The sequence below is a fragment of the Mytilus californianus genome, unplaced genomic scaffold (genome assembly GCF_021869535.1).
Source record: "Mytilus californianus isolate M0D057914Y unplaced genomic scaffold, xbMytCali1.0.p SCAF_12, whole genome shotgun sequence".
Taxonomy (NCBI): domain Eukaryota; kingdom Metazoa; phylum Mollusca; class Bivalvia; order Mytilida; family Mytilidae; genus Mytilus; species Mytilus californianus.
Window position 1 is genome coordinate 6899710 of NW_026262604.1, and position 20197 is coordinate 6919906.

Consider the following 20197-nt stretch of genomic DNA (forward strand, 5'->3'; position numbering starts at 1 on the left):
ACTCGTCTAGCGATCATTTTTTATGTTAAAGATTCTTTTGATCTATTATAATTTGCAAGATGATTGTCCAATTTAAAAACAAAAATGGTAAAATTTGTCACAATAAGGATCACTGACGATTTTCGACTTATTTTTTAGATCTTACTTTGCTGTTTTAACCAAAAACCATACATGACACAAATGGTAAAAAAGCGGGAGTAGTAAAATACTGGATGAACATGAAATATTCCTACAATTCAACAATCCGTCCCCCGACAAGAGTTTTTTAAAGTATTCACAACAAAGCACACAGACTCGTAAGTTGAACACGATTATGTCAGGCGCGGATCCAGCCATTTTGGAAGGGGGTAGGTTCCAACCAAAGAAACACCATGAAACGTTCACATAATTAAAAAAAAATTAGAAAAATGGGGGTGTTCCAATTCTTGGAACCCCCGCCCCCTGGATCCGCCAATGATTGTGTCATGAGAATAGTATCCGCTATGGCAAAACAGTCTTATATAAAACTCAATTCAAACTGATCATTAAATTAACTTGAATAATCATAACAAAATCTACGTTTTATTTTATATTAAACATAATAAATGAATGTATGCACTTAACATAAGATAATACATCCGATAGGAATGAGGAATGGGCTCCATAATGACGAAACATAATTATCCGGAAATCCCCTTTTCATCAATCATGACAATTAAGAAATCGTAATTTCGTATTTGGTCACGAGATGTTTATAAAGAAATGACGGACTAGTTATCAGATGACAATTACGCAATTTACTTTTAACTATTAAAAAAACCCCAATTTCTTTTTAATATAATTACGCACATTTTCTCTTCAGATGCGAGTGAAAAAGGGTATATATAAATATATATCTCAACGGACGTGGATTCCATTGATATTTGCTTTCTCTTCAACTAAACCGTATGTATTATATTTTGTTTTACACAGCTACTTTTACTAAAAAAAATATTTTACTATATTTTATTATATATTTCTATCATTGAATTATAAAAACTTTTTTGTTTGCGTCTTTGTTAAATTTGTTTTCAATCCTTGAGGATTGTTTTGTTTGTAGTTTTTATTATTTATTTAGTTATGATGCATGTTTACACAATTTTGTCTTCTGGATCCCAACTATTGTCACGTTAACCAATAATTATGTCTGTATGGGTTGCTTACACTATTTTTGTCAAATGATGAGTCTTTTGTAGTCTGGCGTACACAATTTTAATCCTGGTATCTATGATGAGTTTAGGGAGCTACCATTTGATTTTTAGGGGGGGGGGGGGGGGGGGGGGGGGGGGGGGGGGGGGGGGGGGGCTAGGATGAAATTTGAAAAAAAAGGCAGGACAGATGTTTTGAGTAAAAAAAAAAGGTAGGATGAGCAACTTGGTAAAAAAAAAGGCAGGATGACAAATAATGTATAAAAAGTCAGGATAAACTAATAAAAAAAAAAGGCAGGACCGAACAAAGTGAAAAATAAAAAGGCAGGACCGAGATTACAACTAAAAAATAATGCAGGACACAATTTTTCATCCTAGCCCCCCCTAAAAATCAAATGGTAGCTCCCTTATTTGTCAATATAACGGAAATATAGTCAACTGTCATACAAAATGCAAGTTGGAGGTGTACCTAACTCTAAGACTATTTTTAACCCACCATTTTCTTTTTAAAATTCCTGAACCAATTCAGGAATATGACAGTTGTTTTCCAGTCGTTCTGTTAGTTGATAATGTCGAACGTTTGGTCTTGTCAGTTTTTATTGACTTCTCTTTTTTTGAATTAACAATGCGGTCGGTATGTTATTCAATATTGTTTTATTAGCACATTTTCTTGTTTCCTACTAAATTTAACTTCAGAGTACTGTACCATAATGTAGCTTCTCGTGTGTAGCTTACTATTCGGTATGGGTTTTTGCTCAATGTTGAAGACCGTTCGGTAACATATATAATTGTTAACTTCTACGTTATTTGGTCTCTCATTGGCAATCATACCACATCTTCTTATTTTTATACATAATGATATAATCACAATGGATTTAGTACTTTCAAACTATTGTATTATTTTATTCATAACTTTACAGTTTTAGATTTGTCCTACAAATTTGAAGTACCTGTTTTGTTTTTCCGTAGTGAAGTACTATAAAAGTACTTAACATATTGATTTTTTTATCAGTAAATTAAAATCAAACTAAATATCATTTTTACATGTATATACATATGCACATTCATGGCTCTACAATCTGTCGATACCTATTTCTTGGCATTGCACAAGATCATATTTTTCTCAGACCATTATTGACGTCTTTACACTAAATCCATTGGATGTTGGATGTGTACTGATTGATATTTTAGTCTAGGATGCATGATTTTTTTATTAGTTGTTATTGGCTTTGAACTAGCTGTCAGTAACTGCGAGTACTCTCAGATCTGTACTTAGTGTCTTTTTGTTGTGAGGATGTATAAGTACCCTGTCACGTCCACTCTGTGTTTTTGTTAGATGTATTTCTGCTTTGTATCTATCTGATGAGTTAAGCCCTTTTTAACTGATTTGTATAGTTTGTCCTGATGTTGTACTGTTACACCATGGTCCCAGGTTAGGGAGAGGGTTGGCGCCTTCAAACTAGTTTAACATCTCCACATTCTGTATGTGCCTGTCCCAAGTCAGGAGCCTGTAATTCAGTGGTTGTCGTTTGTTGCTGTATATCATATTTGTTTTTCGTACATTATTTTGTACATAAATCAGGCCGTTAGTTTTCGGGTTTGAATTATTTAACATTTATCATTTCGGGCCCTTTATAGCCAACTATGCGGTATGGGTTTTGCTCATTGTTGAAGGCCGTACAGTGACCTATAGCTGTTAACTTCTGTGTCATTTGGTCTCTTGTGGAGAGTTTTTTCATTGGCATACTACATCTTATTTTTTATATTAAAAGTAGTTCATTTCTACTAAAAAATGGAAACTTTTACTTAAATTGTGACTTGAATTGAAATGTACTGGACGGGTACAAAATACTTTTTTTGTACCTTAAATGATTTATACATTAAAAGTATAAAAGAGGGTCTGGATGGGGGTTTACAGAATAAAGAAAAATGGCATAAACAATAAAAAAACTGAAATGAAGGACTCCATCCAGACCCTCATAAAACCATAAAACTGTTACTTACAACTTAAAGTACACATCTAGTACTGTGAAATGTTGGTATTGAAATAGTTCGATAATTTCGAATAAAAGTACTAGATTATATAGCTTTTCAATTCTTCGAAAATACAAATCGTCCTGGACATATTTGCCACTGGACGTTAAGCAACCCACAATCATCAATTGAAGTTAAAGTACTAAAAAAGTACACACGCAAAAATAGCTGTGTATGTCCTAATATCGATAACATTTATTAATATGATGTAATATAATCTGTTTTCTAGTTCTTATTCATCATTACTTCTAAACAAAAAGTCTTGTTGAAAATATGTTAAATATTTTTCTATTAAAAAAACTGTGTTAATTATTAGATTTAAAATCTAGCATGTTGTTGCACGAATTTGTCATGATAAAAGTATCTGCTTTTCATTATCTCTCATAAAACTCAAATCAAACTGATCATTAAATTTAATTGTATTATCATAACAAAATCTATAAGGCAACTTCCGAAAGATATCTTCCGTGGCGGAAGTTGACTTTCGTGATAAATTTCTATAATGAAATATTGTCAGATGTTCAGTAATGATATATTTCTATATTTTGTATTCAAATTTGTGTTGCAAATCGTAATTTTGTATAATTTTGCACATTGTTGATGACCGTCGGCGACATATAGTTATTTACATCTTCGTCTTTTAGTCTCTTGTGGATAGTTGTTTCATTGACCATCATACCACTTCTCCTTATCATACCCATCGTTGCGTATGGTATAATGTTATTGACTCGTCCATCAGCCCATCTGTCCACCCGCCCGTCCTTCCGTCCGTCTGTTAGTCGGCCCGTCAGTCTATCAGTCCGTCCTGTTCTTATCATCGCAACTCCTTTAAACTCCACAACAGAATTTCATGAGTTATGAGCCTTTGAACTTGGAATGTGGCGAACTTTTGCTTGCCCAATTTAGGTGGGGGGAGGGGGCTGGGGTTAAGCCCACAAAGGTTCTTACCTGCGTCGCTTTTTTTCTTGACTTCTTTGGAAAGAAATTTTTATATTTGGTCTGCAGCTTGATAATATTGAGTTGTAGCATGTAAGGAATTTTTACATCTACCGTGCGGTCAATTCCTGTATGTCGATAGTTTGATTTATTACAACATTCATTGAATTAAGAAAATTTCCGTCAAACTTATTAATCCAAACCACCTTATGATTTGCATGTCTAGAGTGGGGAATCTATTTAGCACTTGTCTCTAGTTATATGGTAGCGTTATCTTGCCGTAGATTTTCTCGTCTGGTTTGTTTTACAATTGGTCAAGGCCTATTATAGCTTACTGTACGGTATGGGTTTTGCAATTCGTTGAAGGCCGTTCGGTGACCTATAGTTACGTACATCAAAGTCAATTGGTCTCTGCTGGATATTTGTCTCTTCAATTTGACAGTCATACCACATCGTCTTATTTTTATATTTATTGTCCTTTAAAGAGTTTAGCTTTGTTGGAAGATCCTTGGCAGTCCTTTACAAATTTCTTACCAGTTAGATTAGGCACCGGGCAATAAAGTGATTGTCAAATGATAAAGAAACGTATATGTTATTGAAACCATATATTCTCCTCTAGAAACCATATTTTGTTCTCTAGATATTTCATGTTAATTTCATTTCCTCTCTGTAATCGATCTCTCCTTCTTGTGTAGCTCTTGTAGATCAGAGGAGTATATCAACTGAATTAGTGGGGTTATGTGGATTTAGACTTTTGTGTTGTATGATAGGGTGTGGGTTATCAGTGGACTTTTTTTTGTATGATAGGGTGTGGGTTATCAGTGGACTTTTTTTGTTGTATGATAGGGTGTGGGTTATCTTTGGACTTTTTTGTGGTGTGATAGGGTGTGGGTTATCTCTGGACTTTTGTTGTTGTATGATAGGGTGTGAGTTAACTCTGGACTTTTTTGTTGTAGGATAAGGTGTGGGTTATCTCTGGACGTTTTTTGTTGTATGATAGGGTGAGCGTTATCTCTGGACTTTTTTGTATGATAGGGTGGGGGTTATCTCTGGACTTTTTTGTTGTATGATAGAGTGTGGATTATCTCCGGACTTTTGTTGTTGTATGATAGAGTGTGGATTATCTCCGGACTTTTGTTGTTGTATGATAGGGTGTGGGTTATCTCAGGACGTTTTTTGTTGTATGATAAGGTGTGGGTTATCTCTGGACTTTTTTGTTATATGATAGAGTGTGGATTATCTCCGGACTTTTGTTGTTGTATGATAGAGTGTGGATTATCTCCGGACTTTTTTTGTTGTATGATTGGGTGTGGGTTATCTCTGGACCTTTTTTGTTGTATGATAGGGTGGGGGTTATCTCTGGACTTTTTCTTGTTGTATGATGGGGTGTGGGTTATCTCTGAACTTTTGATGTTGTATGATAGGGTGTGGATTATCTCTGGACTTTATGTTGTAGGAGATGGTGTGGGTTATTTCTAGACTTTTGTTGTTGTATGATAGGGTGTGAGTTATTTCTGGACTTTTTTTTTGTATGATAGGGTGTGGGTTATCTCTGGACTCTTTTGTTGTACGATAGGGTGTGGGTTATATCTGGAATTTATTGTTGTATGATAGGGTGTGGGGTATCTCTGGACTTTTTTTTGTTGCAGGATAGGATGTGGGTTATCTCTGAACTTTTGTTGTTGTATGACAGGGTGTGAGTTATCTCTGGACTTTTTTTTTTTGTTGTAGGATAGGGTGTGGGTTATCTCTGGACTTTTTTTTGTTGTAGGATAGGATGTGGGTTATCTCTGGACTTTTTTTTGTTGTAGGATAGGATGTGGGTTATCTCTGGACTTTTTTTTGTTGTAGGATAGGGTGTGAGTTATCTCTGGACTTTTTTTTGTTGTAGGATAGGGTGTGAGTTATCTCTGGACTTTTTTTTGTTGTAGGATAGGGTGTGGGTTATCTCTGGACCTTTTTTTGTTGTAGGATAGGATGTGGGTTATCTCTGAACTTTTGTTGTTGTATGATAGGGTGTGAGTTATCTCTGAACTTTATTGTTGTATGATAGGGTGTGGGTTATCTCTGGACTTTTTTGATGTATGATAGGGTGTGGGTTATCTCTGGACTTTTGTTGTTGTATGATGGGGTGTAGGTTATTTCCGGACTTTTTTGTTGTATAATAAGGTGTGGGTTATTTCTGTACATTTTTGTTGTATGATAGGGTGTGGGTTATTTCTGGACTTTTATTTGTTGTAGGATAAGATGTGGGTTATCTCTGAACTTTTGTTGTTGTATGATAGGGTATGAGTTATCTCTGGACTTTTTTTAGTTGTAGGATGGGGTGTGGGTTATCTCTGGACTTTTTTTTGTTGTAGGATAGGATGTGGGTTATCTCTGGACTTTTTTTTGTTGTAGGATAGGATTTGGGTTATCTCTGGACTTTTTTTTGTTGTATGATATGGTGTGAGTTATCTCTGGACTTTTTTTTTGTTGTAGGATAGGATGTGGGTTATCTCTGAACTTTTGTTGTTGTATGATAGGGTGTGAGTTATCTCTGAACTTTATTGTTGTATGATGGGGTGTGGGTTATCTCTGGACTTTTTTGTTGTATGATAGGGTGTGGGTTATCTCTGGACTTTTGTTGTTGTATGATGGGGTGTGGGTTATTTCCGGACTTTTTTGTTGTATGATAAGGTGTGGGTTATCTCTGTACAGTTTTGTTGTATGATAGGGTGTGGGTTATTTCTGGACTTTTATTTGTTGTAGGATAGGGTGTGGCTTATCTCTGGACTTTTTTTGTTGTATGATGGGGTGTGGGTTATATCTGGACTTTTTTTGTTGTATGATAGGGTGTGTGTAATCTCTGGACTTTTTTTGTTGGAGGATAGGGTGTGGGTTATCTCTGGACCTTTTTTGTTGTATGATAGGGTGTGGGTTATTTCTGGACTTTTATTTGTTGTAGGATAGGGTGTGGCTTATCTCAGGACTTTTGTTGTTGTATGATGGGGTGTGGGTTATATCTGGACTTTTTTTGTTGTATGATAGGGTGTGGGTTATCTCTGGACTTTTTTTTGTTGTATGATAGAGTGTGGGTTATCTCTGAACTTTTGTTGTTGTATGATAGGGTGTGGGTTATCTCTGGACGTTTTTTGTTGTATGATAGGGTGTGGGTTATCTCTGGACTTTTTTTATTGTGTGATGGGGTGTGGGTTATCTCTGAACTTTTGTTGTTGTATGATAGGGTGTGGATTATCTCTGGACTTTTTGTTGTAGGAGATGGTGTGGGTTATTTCTAGACTTTTCTGTTGTATGAAAGGGTGTGAGTTATCTCTGGACTTTTTTGTTGTATGATAGGGTGTGGGTATTCTCTGGACTTTTTTGTTGTATGATAGGGTGTGGGTTATCTCTTGACTTTTTGTTGAATGATAGGGTATGGGTTATCTCTGGACTTTTTTGTTGTATGATAGGGTGTGGGTAATCTCTGGACTTTTTTTGTGGTACGATAGGGTGTGGGTTATCTCTGAACTTTTTTGTTGTATGATAGGGTGTGAGGTATCTCTGGACTTTTTTTGTTGTATGCTAGGGTGTTGGTTATTTCCGAACTTTTTGTTGTATGATAAGGTGTAGGTTATCCCTGGACTTTTGTTGTGGTACGATAGGGTGTTGGTTATCTCTGAACTTTTTTGTTGTATCATAGGGTGTGGGTTATCTCTGGACTTTTTTTGTTGTATGATAGGGTTTGGGTTATCTCTGGACTGTTGTGTTGTATGATAGGGTGTGGGCTATCTCTGGACTTTTTTTATTTTTTGATAAGGTGTGGGTTATCCCTGGACTTTTGTTGTTGTAGGATAGAGTGTGGGTTATCTCTGGACTTTTGTTGTTGTATGAAAGAGTGTGGGTTATCTCTGGACTTTTGTTGTTGTATGATAGGGTGTGGGTTATCTCTGGACTTTTTTGTTTTATGATAGGGTGTGGGTTATCTCTGGACTTTTTTGTTATATGATAGGGTGAGGGTTATCTCTGGACTTTTTTGTTGTATAAATTGTGAGAAGGAACATCTGGTAAAATATTGTAGTAGATAGAAACATTTCTAATTTGCCAATTGAGAACACGCTCGATTATTGAGATTTGTTAAACGTGTGATTTGTTCCTTCTGTTGTTTCTGCCGTTTGTCCGTTGTCAATTTAATTTAATTTACTTCGTTCCTGAATTCAGCTATCTCTACACCGATTTTAAAACGGAAACAAACTAAAATACGCCATTTTTTCAATGGCAGACAAAATTATCCGAGCGTCTCCTAGTTTTCAAAAATGTTTATTTACGGTGTGGTATTTTTTAAAATCTTTTTCTCTAATCAATACGTCAAATATTTGCCACGGGACATTAACAAGCAATAAACATTGAAACATGCAAATCGCCGACTAACACCCTATACATAAGAGATTTTGAGTCTTTTCCGATGTTCTCATCTATGCACATCAAAGATATGTAAATATCGCAAACCAAAAAATTCATTTGTGTTAATGACATTAATTATCAATAAAAGAAACATGTAAAGATAAGCTTTCCGTAAGTTCTTCCTTTTTCAGATTAAATCAAACATTCATAAAGAATACCCATATTGCTTGGGGTAACAAATAATCATGAATGAATACACCAGTAATAATATCGTTGCAGTATTTCGGAAGTCGTCTTAATATTAAGAACATCGATGCATTCATGTGTGTATTGTTATGCGTCCAAAATCGGTAGACAAATAAAACGTTAATGCTTGAATGACTTCTAAGCTATTAGAATTTCAAAGAAATATTGAAATTCACGTAAGATCTCGCTCAAACGCGACTTTGCGTTTTACGACATCAAAGTTTCAATTGTTGTGTAAGAAAATAAAACTCTGACCGTGTCACAGGGTACATGGTGGTACCCTCGGAGAATGATACTCACTTACAAACCAAACGTTATATGGAGCTCTATCTGATCAGTTTTAACTCCTAGATGATAAGTACGAGTTATTTCCCTTCCTGTTGGATCAACACGGGTCAAGTTACGCAAGTTATTCTATTATTTGTTGACAAAAGGATCAGGTTGAAGGGGCGAAAATGAAAAATAAATTCGCCGATTAGAGCGAACGTTTTTATAATTTATTTGATTTTTTTGCGCGTTCTTACATGCTTATAGGGTTTTGTAATTTGTCAATGTAATACGTATTTCACTTCACTTCAATTCGTTCCTGATTTATCTTTATTTAAATCGTTTTGTAGTGAATTGTTTTTACGTACAAATGTTCCAGAGATCATCGAACGGGCCTTTAAATAACTTGAACATCTGTCAAATTAGGTGACAAATGGAGATGATGATGCAAATCAAAGCGTTAACTGTGCAAAATAATTATTTCGTGACTCGATAAAGTGGTATTCGTTTATTAATTTATCCTATTAATTTATGTATATTATCAGTAAAGGTATTTAACCGATGGACGCAAAGCAAAACGTTTATGTTGTATAACGTCAAATTTTGCATTTGCTGAGACGTAATGGTCCACATGTGGAGCAGGATCTGCTTACCCTTCAGGAGCACCTGAGATCACCCCCAGTTTTGGTGGGGTTCGTGTTGCTCAGTCTTAAGTTTTCTATGTTGTGTTTTGTGTACTATTGTTTGTCCAAATCACGTTCGCTTCTCACTTAAAAAAAAACCTCTCGCTATATGAGGATCTGGATGGTGTTTACAGAATAGAGAATAATGGACTAAAATTGCAGAATAATGAGCAGCAAATTTTAAGAATAGAGAAAGATGACCTAAAAAATTGAAGAATACAGAATGAAGGAATCCCATCCCTACCCATTTGTATGCATTAAACATTAACATAGCAACCCAATAAGATTGGCTCCCTTTCCTTTATCTATTTGGCTCTGACAGATATAAAGACAACATGGGTGACTCAGTTACCCGTATGTTGCAAGGGACAGAACCCGCCTGGCAACTTACGAGGATCTGAGAGGAGGCAGAATTTATAATGATTGACTATGGGGTGAATCCAGGAAGGGGCGAGTGGATGGCCCGGGACTTCAATATGGCCGGCAATTTATGTTTATAATATTTTCCTCATTTTTTACTCCAGGATTAACCACTTTTAAGACGACGCTTTTCGGTTGGACACTCTAGCCCAAATCCCTTTTCGAAAAATCCTGAACCCGCCACTAGGCAACTTCCAAGCAAGGACTTAAGCTCATAAACTCGGCAATCAATGTAAAAAGTGTTATACGCAGGACTTCGGGAAAGTTCGGAGAGCCGACAACCTTGCTTCGGAAGTTGGCCACTTGGCTAACGTAATTCGCCGTTTAAGAATTTATAGGATTGTGGGTAATTTCATTGTTCGTTCCCAAAAGGAAAATAACGTCACGTCATTGGTTGAATTCCCTTTGTTTATGACGTTCTCAGCCAATCACAACGTTTTGGTGAAAGCTTGTGAAAATATAACCCATAATTCATTAGATTCTGAAACGGCGAATTATAAAGAAAATATATAGTTTCACAAATAACAAATAGAAGAATGAAGAATCTGTCTGATCCCCGTAACCGAAGCATGAACACAGGATCCGTAATTCAATCAGATTTCAATATACTTATTATTTCATAAAACCATGAATTTTAACATCCTTCAACTTCGAACGCAAAACAAGAAGTGATTTAGCCATTTGAAGATGATATTCCTACATATATCAAAAATAAAAAATAAAAATCGAAATTATGTGTGTATAAATTGGATTGTACATACTGTAGGTATGATCTGGGACTAAATATATTAGTAGAATAGTCCCAGGTATAAATATGTATATTATTTCAAAACTGAAAAGAAAATTTTTGGAAAGAATATAAACAAACAAAAAATCAATAATTTAACCATCCTTCAAATAAAGGCTCTATATATATAAACAAAATTATGAACAAATTTCAACAATTTAACAATCCTTCAATTAAAGGCTATATATATATATATATATATAAACAAAATTATGAAAAATACTTTAAGTAATACTATTGCAATCCTTTCCGGAAAAAAATCATCCTTTTATCTTTCATCGGCCAATCAGAACACAACATCCGTATTTAACAACCAATCAACGTTCGCGAATTAAATGATGGCTGAATTTTCTCTACTTAGACAACTTAAAATCTATACAATTATCATTGATTGTATTTAAACAAAGGGAAAATTATAAAAAAGGTAAGATAGATTTCAACTGCCAAGAGTAGATATTGGAAAGATAGTGTGTGTAAAGGGGGAAATCATTTATATCTGGAAGAAGAGAGACGATTTTAGCTGCCCGAATAGAAATTAGAGAGATCTTCGTTTTGAAGGGGGAAATCATTAAGAGTTGGACAACCTGATTTCAACGTAAGTTGATTTTTTGTATGTTTTTTTTTCAAATCTTTTTATCACAAACTTGTCTACACCTGTAATTTTATTTTTGTTTATCTCTTTATTCCCCGTAACATTTTTGTTTGTTTGTTTAATTTTTTCACGCGTAAACAGGTATGGTCAAATTCTCGTGTATTTGTTTGACTTAGGGGAACAGAATCGGAATGTCGAAGAAATTCATTGGCTTTGATTACTCAAGAGTATTAATGATGTTCTTTAAAATAAATCGACATTTTCATATACATTATGATAGCAATCTATGAAACAGAAATGTTATCATGGATAGTTCAAATAGTATCCTTCATTAAACGGGCATTATAACTGAGGATATAGCTATTGTATATGTTTAATTATTGGTAGGCTTCTTACTTTTTAGGGATATGTTTACCTTATTTTTTGATTATTTCTTTTTGTGTTACTGTTTTCACAAATCTATATGATTTACATGCCAAAAAAAGAAATTATTAAGTTTTTATTTTGTTTTATAAAGTTTTTGCTATATATGCTGTTGAATATTATTTTTTGTACAAGATTGAAAATTGTACATGTTTTTTTTCTAAAATGTATCTCGAAGGATTGAATAATTGCTTGGTGATTGCTCAACGCCGCGTCAGTGCGAAAAAAGCTAAACATCCTCGAAAGAAGTCTGTAATAAAAATAAATTAGTTTGAATCATAAAGCAATGGACAATGAATAGTTTTTTTCCAACAAAATATCGGTTTGGGATCGGTATGTCCGTTGTAAATTGCAGTTTTTAGTCATTTTTAGCGTACAAAATCTGTTTGAATGTAACAAAATGAAAAATAATATTTTTAGTACGACAAAGTCAACAGTTTTCCATATAAAAATTAAACAAGAATGATTTATGTGGAATATTTACATACAACTGTATGCTTATAAAAAATGGAGATGTGGTATGATTGCCAATGAGACAACTATCCACCAAAGTTCAAATGAAATGGATGTTAGCAATTATAGGCAACCGTACGACCTTCAACAATGAGAAAAACCCATACCGTAAAGTCGGCTATCAACTGTTTGTTATAAATTAGGCCGTTAGTTTTCTCAATTGAATTGTTTCATATTTTTCATGTCGGGGCCTTTTATAACCGACCATACGATATGGGTTTTTCTCATTGTTGAAGGCCGTACGGTTGCCTATAATTGCTTGCATCCACTTCATTTGAACTTCGGTGGATAGTTGTCTCATTGGCAATCATACCACATCTCCTAATTTTTATATAAAATTCCCTTAACGGCCTAATTTATAACAAAACAATTTACGAAAAACAAATGTGACAGACATGAACCAACATAATTACAAGTTTAGTTTAGATTAATATAGTGTAACATTTGTGTGTGTGTGTTTTCTTCCTTGCCGCTGTTATGTTGAACTGTTACACCACTGTCCCAGGTCAGGGGGAGCGTTAGGCGCCAGCAAACATGTTTAACCCCGCCACAAACTAAATGTGCCTGTCACAAGTCAGGAGCCTGCAATTCAGTGGTTGTCGTTTGTTGCTGTATATCATATTTGTTTTTCGTTTATTGTTTTGTACATGAATCAGGCCGTTAGTTTTCTTGTTTGAATTGTTTTACATTAGTCATTTCTGGGCCTTTTATTGCTTACTATGCGGTATGGTTTTGCTCATGGTTGAAGACCGTACAGTCCTCTATAATAGTTGTTAACATCCTCGTCATTTGGTCTCTGTGGAAAGATGCTTCATTGGCAATTATACCCCTTTATTTTATTTTAAAGCCTTATAATGTCAAGATGGGATAAACACTTCACTTTATAACTGTCCGACGAACACGCCACCTTTTCACCTTCCGTTGAACCCCCTACTATTGACCAATAGAGGAAGTAATAGTGATGAATTAAGTGTAGCGATAAAACTCCCATGATAGTACTTCGGAACGACTTCCGATCGGAAAAGGTAGTTTAAACATAGAAGTGATCCATCGTTTATTCATAAATTGCCGTACAGATGTATAAATTAAATAGCGTTAAGTAAAGATAAAATGTCTTAAAAAACAGATGTATAATAAATAAAATAGCGATAAGTAAAAATAAAATGTCGTAAAAAGAGTATAAATAGAACGTCGCGAATAAGTAGAAATAAAATGTCGTAAATAATTGTAATTCTATTCATTGAATTTATTGATTGATCGATTTTTGTGTTTAAAGCCAATTTCAGCACTCTTGGATATTTCATGGCAACCATTTTTCATATGTGGACGAAGCTGGAGTGCCCAGAGAGCACTACCGACTTTTGGCAGAAAAACAGGCATTCCTAGTCATTTAAATTCACAATCGAACGCAACTGTCATGATTAGGATTCGAACCCACAGCCTCTGTTTTGACAGACTTGTTACCACTGTAGATGAACTACGTAGACCACTTAAGGATGTACTTAGGTCAGGTTTAGGATTTTTTGTCAGATTTTCGGAGTCCTTGATTTTTTTCCTACGATACAGGGTAAAATATTTTGCCCCATAACACCCATTTTTCTTTTCATGTAAGACTTCAATAGCTCATAAAAGGTCATTTACAAAAATTTAAGTAGATTCTAGATTTCTTTTCTTTCGATTGAGACCCAAATAATACCAATGCAAATATAAGGTAAAAGTCCGAGTCAGCCTTTTCCCGCCATTTTTAAAAATTAAATATCTCGAAAAGGAGCTCCATAACCTATCAATATTTTTAGCTTAATTTGTTCCTTAACTAATGCTCTTCTGACTTATAATATCAATTTTAAATTCTAGATTTTTTTTTTAATTTCACCTAAGTACATCATTAACCACCGAGGCCCTTTCTTAATTTTCGAAATTAGACGTAAATGGGTCTAGTAATACATGTACATTGAATTAATACAAGTATCAATACAAAGAATATATACTTTAAAAAAAACATATGTTGTCTTTTGGTTTTTTATTGATTCGTTGGATTGCTGTTGCAATGGCGTATATATGAATGTTGTAAAAACTCATTGCCTTTGTAAACGTTAATAGAACAGCAACCTAACAACACAAATTGATTGCATACTAAATATGGACATGTAAGAGTTACTAAGGGGATTGCAACGATATACAAGCACTAACATATTGTGACAATCTCTAAATTTTTCGAAAGATATGCACACACATTAGCCATTTCATTTCACTTAATGCAAGAAAATGTGGTTGTGGCGGTTAAAGGCCTTCGTTTTTAGGATTTTCGCCCCTCTGTTTAAAAAAACAAGCTTTTTAAAAAGACTGTTATGAATCGATAGTATTAAAAAGCAGAAAAAATGAAGGGTCCGTGTCATTGGTTTTGAGATATAATCAATCGAAAATTGGCGGGAAACGATTCTCTCTAGATTTTTCATATATTTAACATAGACACCTTTTTTCTTTCAAAAACTATAAAAAAATATTAAGGATTTTTTAAGATTTTCAAAAATAGCCTTTTAAACTATGTAATAAAATTATGAAAAGAAAAATTGAGGTTAGCAGGGCAAAATTATTTATAGGCATAACACCAGAGGTTTCCGAATATCTGACAAAAAGTCAAAACAAGAGTAGCAAACATCCTTATAGACAGTTTTCAAATGATCTAATTTGAACAAGAGGTACTTCCCTTCGCCGCCATTGAGGTCATCGTGCACAATATCTTTCATAAATCAGCCAACTTCAACTTGTTTTGCTGACCGCGCTAGACTTTACAAGAAGTTGTTTTCTGAACAGTTTTTATTTGTCTAAACCTTATATATTTCAGCATTACGATCTAGTAAGGATCTCTTATCATACTTGATTGTACTTGATGTTTTGGTAGTCAAATGAAAAAAAAACCAACTAGTTTCATCACCAACATGGTGGCCATGGGAAATAACTCCAACTCAAATTACTTCACTTGAAATGTGTACACATGTGGAGCAGGATCTGCTTACCCTTCCGGAGCACCTGAGATCACCCCTAGTTTTTGGTGGGGTTCGTGTTGCTCGGTCGTTAGTTTTCTATGTTGTGTTTTGTGTACTGTCGTTTGTCTAATTGTCTTTGTCTTTTTTAGCCGAGGCGCTGTCAGTTTATTTTCAACTTATGAGTTTGAATGTCCCTTTGGTATTTTTGAAAACTATCAATACTTGGAAATTAACCTGTATCAATGAAACTGAGCTTATAAGGCTGCTCTTTATTTTGGAAGTTACTTTCGAAATCAACAAAAAGGTGCAAAATGTTTGAGAATTTATACAGGAATTTAAAAATCTTTGTGCACAAATGGACTGTTAAAACAGAATTAAAAATTTAAATAATATACTAAATGTTAACTACAAATTATAACATAACGTGAACACACTGACTCATCGAAAGAATCATAAAAAATGCTCATATCCACCATTCCGACGATTCCTAAATTAACCTGGTCTTAAAAAAAACAAAAAACTCCCATATTTCGACTCTCTCAAGATTTTCAGAAACCATCAGAAAGACACTCCTACATTTCGACTCTCTAGATTTTCACTGATCATCAGAAAGACACTCCTACATTTCGACTCTCTTTAGATTTTCAGTGATCATCAGAAAGACAATCTTACATTTCGACTCGCTCTAGATTTTCAGTTATCATCAGAAAGACACTCCCATATTTCGACTCTGTAATCATCAGAATTGTTATGCATGGTTTATTCTACTACAGACTTATTTGTTTTTGATTATGTCTGGTGTTTGTGCATGCCACCCGAATGTGAATAAAGGTTTCGTTTTCATATAAAACTGTGTGGTATTAAAAATCGCTATAACGATATAACGAGTCACTATTCCTTTTCCAATATTTTCCGAATGTACGTAAATAATTTGATTTATAAGGATAGGTAGATAACAACAGACTCATCATCTGAATATCACTTAATTACATTACTTTATCTCTTATCAATAGTGGTAATGATATGTAAAAATAATAATAATAAGCCAATCAGGACAATTAAGACAACGATGTCCATATAATAAGCCAATCCGAACAATTAAGACAACGAGGTGCGATCAACGTTGTATGGCAAAAGTGCTAATGACACCAGATTTAAGTATACTGTTTAATCGGTTTATTCCTTGAATGCCAACATCCTTTGATCTACCGACAATTTACCTGTAAAATTATGTTGGCGTTCAAGGAATAGGTGTAAGTAGTTATCACAACAAAAGTGCATGCTTAGCAAAACAATCATACTAATTAAACAGATAGGTAAATTACAGGTAGCTAAATCTAGCTCATGTCGGTCAAGTTGTTAAAAATCATTTTTTGAACAAATATGGATTCTCTTAAAATGAAACTTTGAAAAGTGTTGCATCACAAAGTCAACATGTGCATATTGTCAGGAATTCCAGTTTGCACAAATTCTACAATAGACTCTTTGGACTTTGATGTTTTTTTCAATATTTCTATAATTGTGTGTGTTGTAATATCCTCCCATATTACTTGATGGAATTTCTTGAAACTTTGTATCTCGTGTTAGATTACTATGTTTTATTTTGTTCAGTTGTTCAGGATATTTTTCTTGGTTATAATATTACACCCTTTTTTTTTTATTGTAAGTGATTCATAATATATTGTTAAGGTGTTTGTTATGTTCGCAACCCATCTGAATTCTTGTTACCCTATTTTAAGGATTTTCTTGAAACTTTATAGAGTTGTGGAAGATATTTTCATACTTTTTTCGTAGCATAAAAGAAGAAAAAAATCAATTTTGAATAATATATTTTTTATTTGTACACAGAGCACACAGAAAACAATACATATAACATAAGCAAAAATTTAGCAGATTGACAAAAAGCACTACATATGTGATCTGATAACAATTGTTGAATAGTTTATACAAGCACTTTTCACATTTAACAGTCTATTACAAGTGTAAAAGATACGATGCTGAGTCTGCAAACTGTACAGTTGTCATCTCTCTGTTGGCGTGTCGCTGTTTCAGGTTACCGAGTCTGGTCTCAATTTCTCTGTATTTTCTTTTTCTGTTAATTCGTTTACCACCGGCAGCATCCTGAAGCATTTGACATCTGGAGCAGCTTCCTGGCGTTGTAACAGCTCGATCGACTTGTAGATATTTGGATGTGGAGTCTGGATGATTTTCTTGATATTTGAGTGCCACCCCTCTAAGTTGTTGGTTGTTCTTGGTCCTACAGTGTTGTTATGGTTCCACAGATGACGGTTGCCTTCTACCCAGTACTCGGTCACATAGTCAGTAAATCTTGCGGTAATGTCGGTATCTGCAGCCTCTAAGTCTTGGAGAGCTTGAAACCAGACGTCATCCACCTCCTCAGTTGGTACCATTGGAAGAACTGCTGCTCTTCTCACCAGTCTGTGGATGTCCTCGTTGTTCGAATATGGAAAAAGCAGGCCACACTCTTGAGTTTTCCGCCAGATACACTTGGTATAGTGGAAAAAGCAACCTTTCTTGGTGATGCCAGGAAACACTGTGGATGCTGCATTGTGTGCTACTGTCTCGTAGTCAAGTACTATAGTCTCTGGTTGAAGTTGCAGTTGGTGTTGTTGACAGTAATCTTTAAGTAGTTGGAAGAAACGGATGTAGGTTGCCTGGTCTTTTCCTGGTAGTAACGCAAAGACAAGTGGGTACATAGCTCCATCCACAAAGCTATGTAGGGTGTATAACTGGTAAAAAGTAGAGGGACAACTGTAAAAGGTACCATCACCATAAAGAGTAGAAGCTGCTGTCAAGTGGCTCAAGTTGAAGTGGGTGCTGAATATCAGGATTAATTAATTGTTCAATTGAATATTTCATATAGTTCATATTAACTAATGAAATATTTAAAATGATATAGAATTAAATAAATCTCTAATATCCTTTTTTTCGTTTTTTTTAATTGTATTTAACTAAAATTTCTTTAATATTTCTAATAAGTCTTATGTTAATAAACATTTCCATTTCCAAAATATCTTTATTTTTTAATGAAAAGTAATAATAAAATGCTTCGCTGAGCGCAGCCTGATACGACCGCAGAGGTCAAACCCTGAACAGTTGGGGCAAATTTGGACACAATATTCAAGCTTGATACTGTCTGAATTTGGATTGTGATCAAATTTTTGGCATAATATAGGTTTCTGACACAAAATAAATGTGGTCAAAGATCTTATAAATCCATTTCGCAATACTGTGCAATTGAAGATTTCTTCGTGAAACTTTTCAAAAATTCGAAATTTAAAAAATTTTGAAAAAAAAGTATGAATCCCTTAAAAATCCCCCCCTACTTTTTGAAACCCCTCTTGGAGCAATAACCCCAAAACTCAATTCCAGCCTTTCCTTTGTAGTATGGAACTTTGTAGTACAGAGAGATCCATACACTAACACACAAGTTATTGTCTGGAAACTAGAAAAATGCTTGTTTTTGGCACTTTTTTGGCCCCTAATTCATACATGTTTGGAGCAATTAACCCCAAACTCAATCCCAGCCTTCCCTTTGTAATATGGAACCTTGTGGTACAATGTCCGAGAGATCCATACACTTACACACAAGTTATTGTCTGGAAACTAGAACAAATGCTTGTTTTGGCCCCTTTTTGGCCCTTAATTCCTAAACTGTTGGCCCCATATACCCTTAAATGTATCCCAACCTTTTACTTGTGGTATTAAACATTGTGGTACAATTTCAGAGCAATCGAAATACTTATACACAAGTTATTATCCTGAAACTAGAAAATGCTTGTTTCGGGCCCCTTTTTGGGCCCCTTATTCCTAAACGGTTGAGACCATCATCCCCAAAATCAATCCCAACCTTCCTTTTTTGGTATTGAACCTTCATAAAAAATTTCATAGCGATCCATTTACTTAAACTAAAGTTATTGTCCGGAAACCAATATGTCTTCGGACGACGACACAGACGACGACGACGACATCATACCATTATACGATCCCAAAAATTTTTTTGCGGTCGTATAAAAATGTTTTTATTTTCTTTATTTCTTTAAAATTCATTATAATTTAAACCCCAAAATCTACTTTTTTTCTATAAAAAAGTGATAAAATGTTGCAATTTTATCAAGTTCACTAATTATTTTTAACAGTTAAATACTTATAAAAACATTTACATAGTTATAAAAACACCTATTGTTATTATATAACAAGGAATAGGTAACATATAAAATGTTGGCATTCGAAGAAGACTACCGAGTGTTGATATGCCGTTAAATCAATTACATATGGCGAAAGTGCAAATTACACCGGGTTTTGGTATACCGTTGAATCAATTACGTATGGCAAAATGATAATTACACCAGGTTTAAGTATACCGTTGAATCAATTACATATGGCAAAGGTGCTAATTACACCGTGTATAAGTATACCGTTGAATCGATTACGTATGGCAAAAGTGCTTATTACACTCGTTTGTGTATACCGTTGGAAATTCATTATCTGATAAAAGATGAGGTACTGTAATTGCATTTTTGGTTCAATATGTAAGATTGGGAGAGTTCAAGAGCGTCAAGGTTTTTTTGTATTATCGTGGAATAATACATAATGTCCATCCTTTTTCATTCCTGTTAGCTCAAACATATTTATTCGTGATAGTTACATATAGCATCATACTAAGTTAAAAGTGTATGAATAGGATTCGGTAACAAGATATGCATAGCTTATAATAATCCTCTTTCTTGAAATTCCAA

At 34.4% G+C, this 20197-nt stretch overlaps 1 protein-coding gene across 50 annotated transcripts in view; it reads left to right on the forward strand.

Annotated features, from left to right (window-relative positions):
• Nucleotides 1-732: 732 nt before the first annotated feature.
• Nucleotides 733-20197, forward strand: part of LOC127721288 (probable G-protein coupled receptor 139) — a 30036-nt gene continuing 10571 nt past the window's right edge. For 48 of the 50 annotated variants that reach the window (XM_052227976.1, XM_052227971.1, XM_052227993.1 and 45 more), the window contains exon 1: nucleotides 733-924. The gene's annotated coding sequence lies outside the window, so the exon portion shown is untranslated. Of the gene's footprint in view, nucleotides 925-11188; nucleotides 11518-20197 lie in introns of those variants that run through there. The other 2 variants (XM_052227981.1, XM_052227969.1) reach the window with 2 other exon arrangements.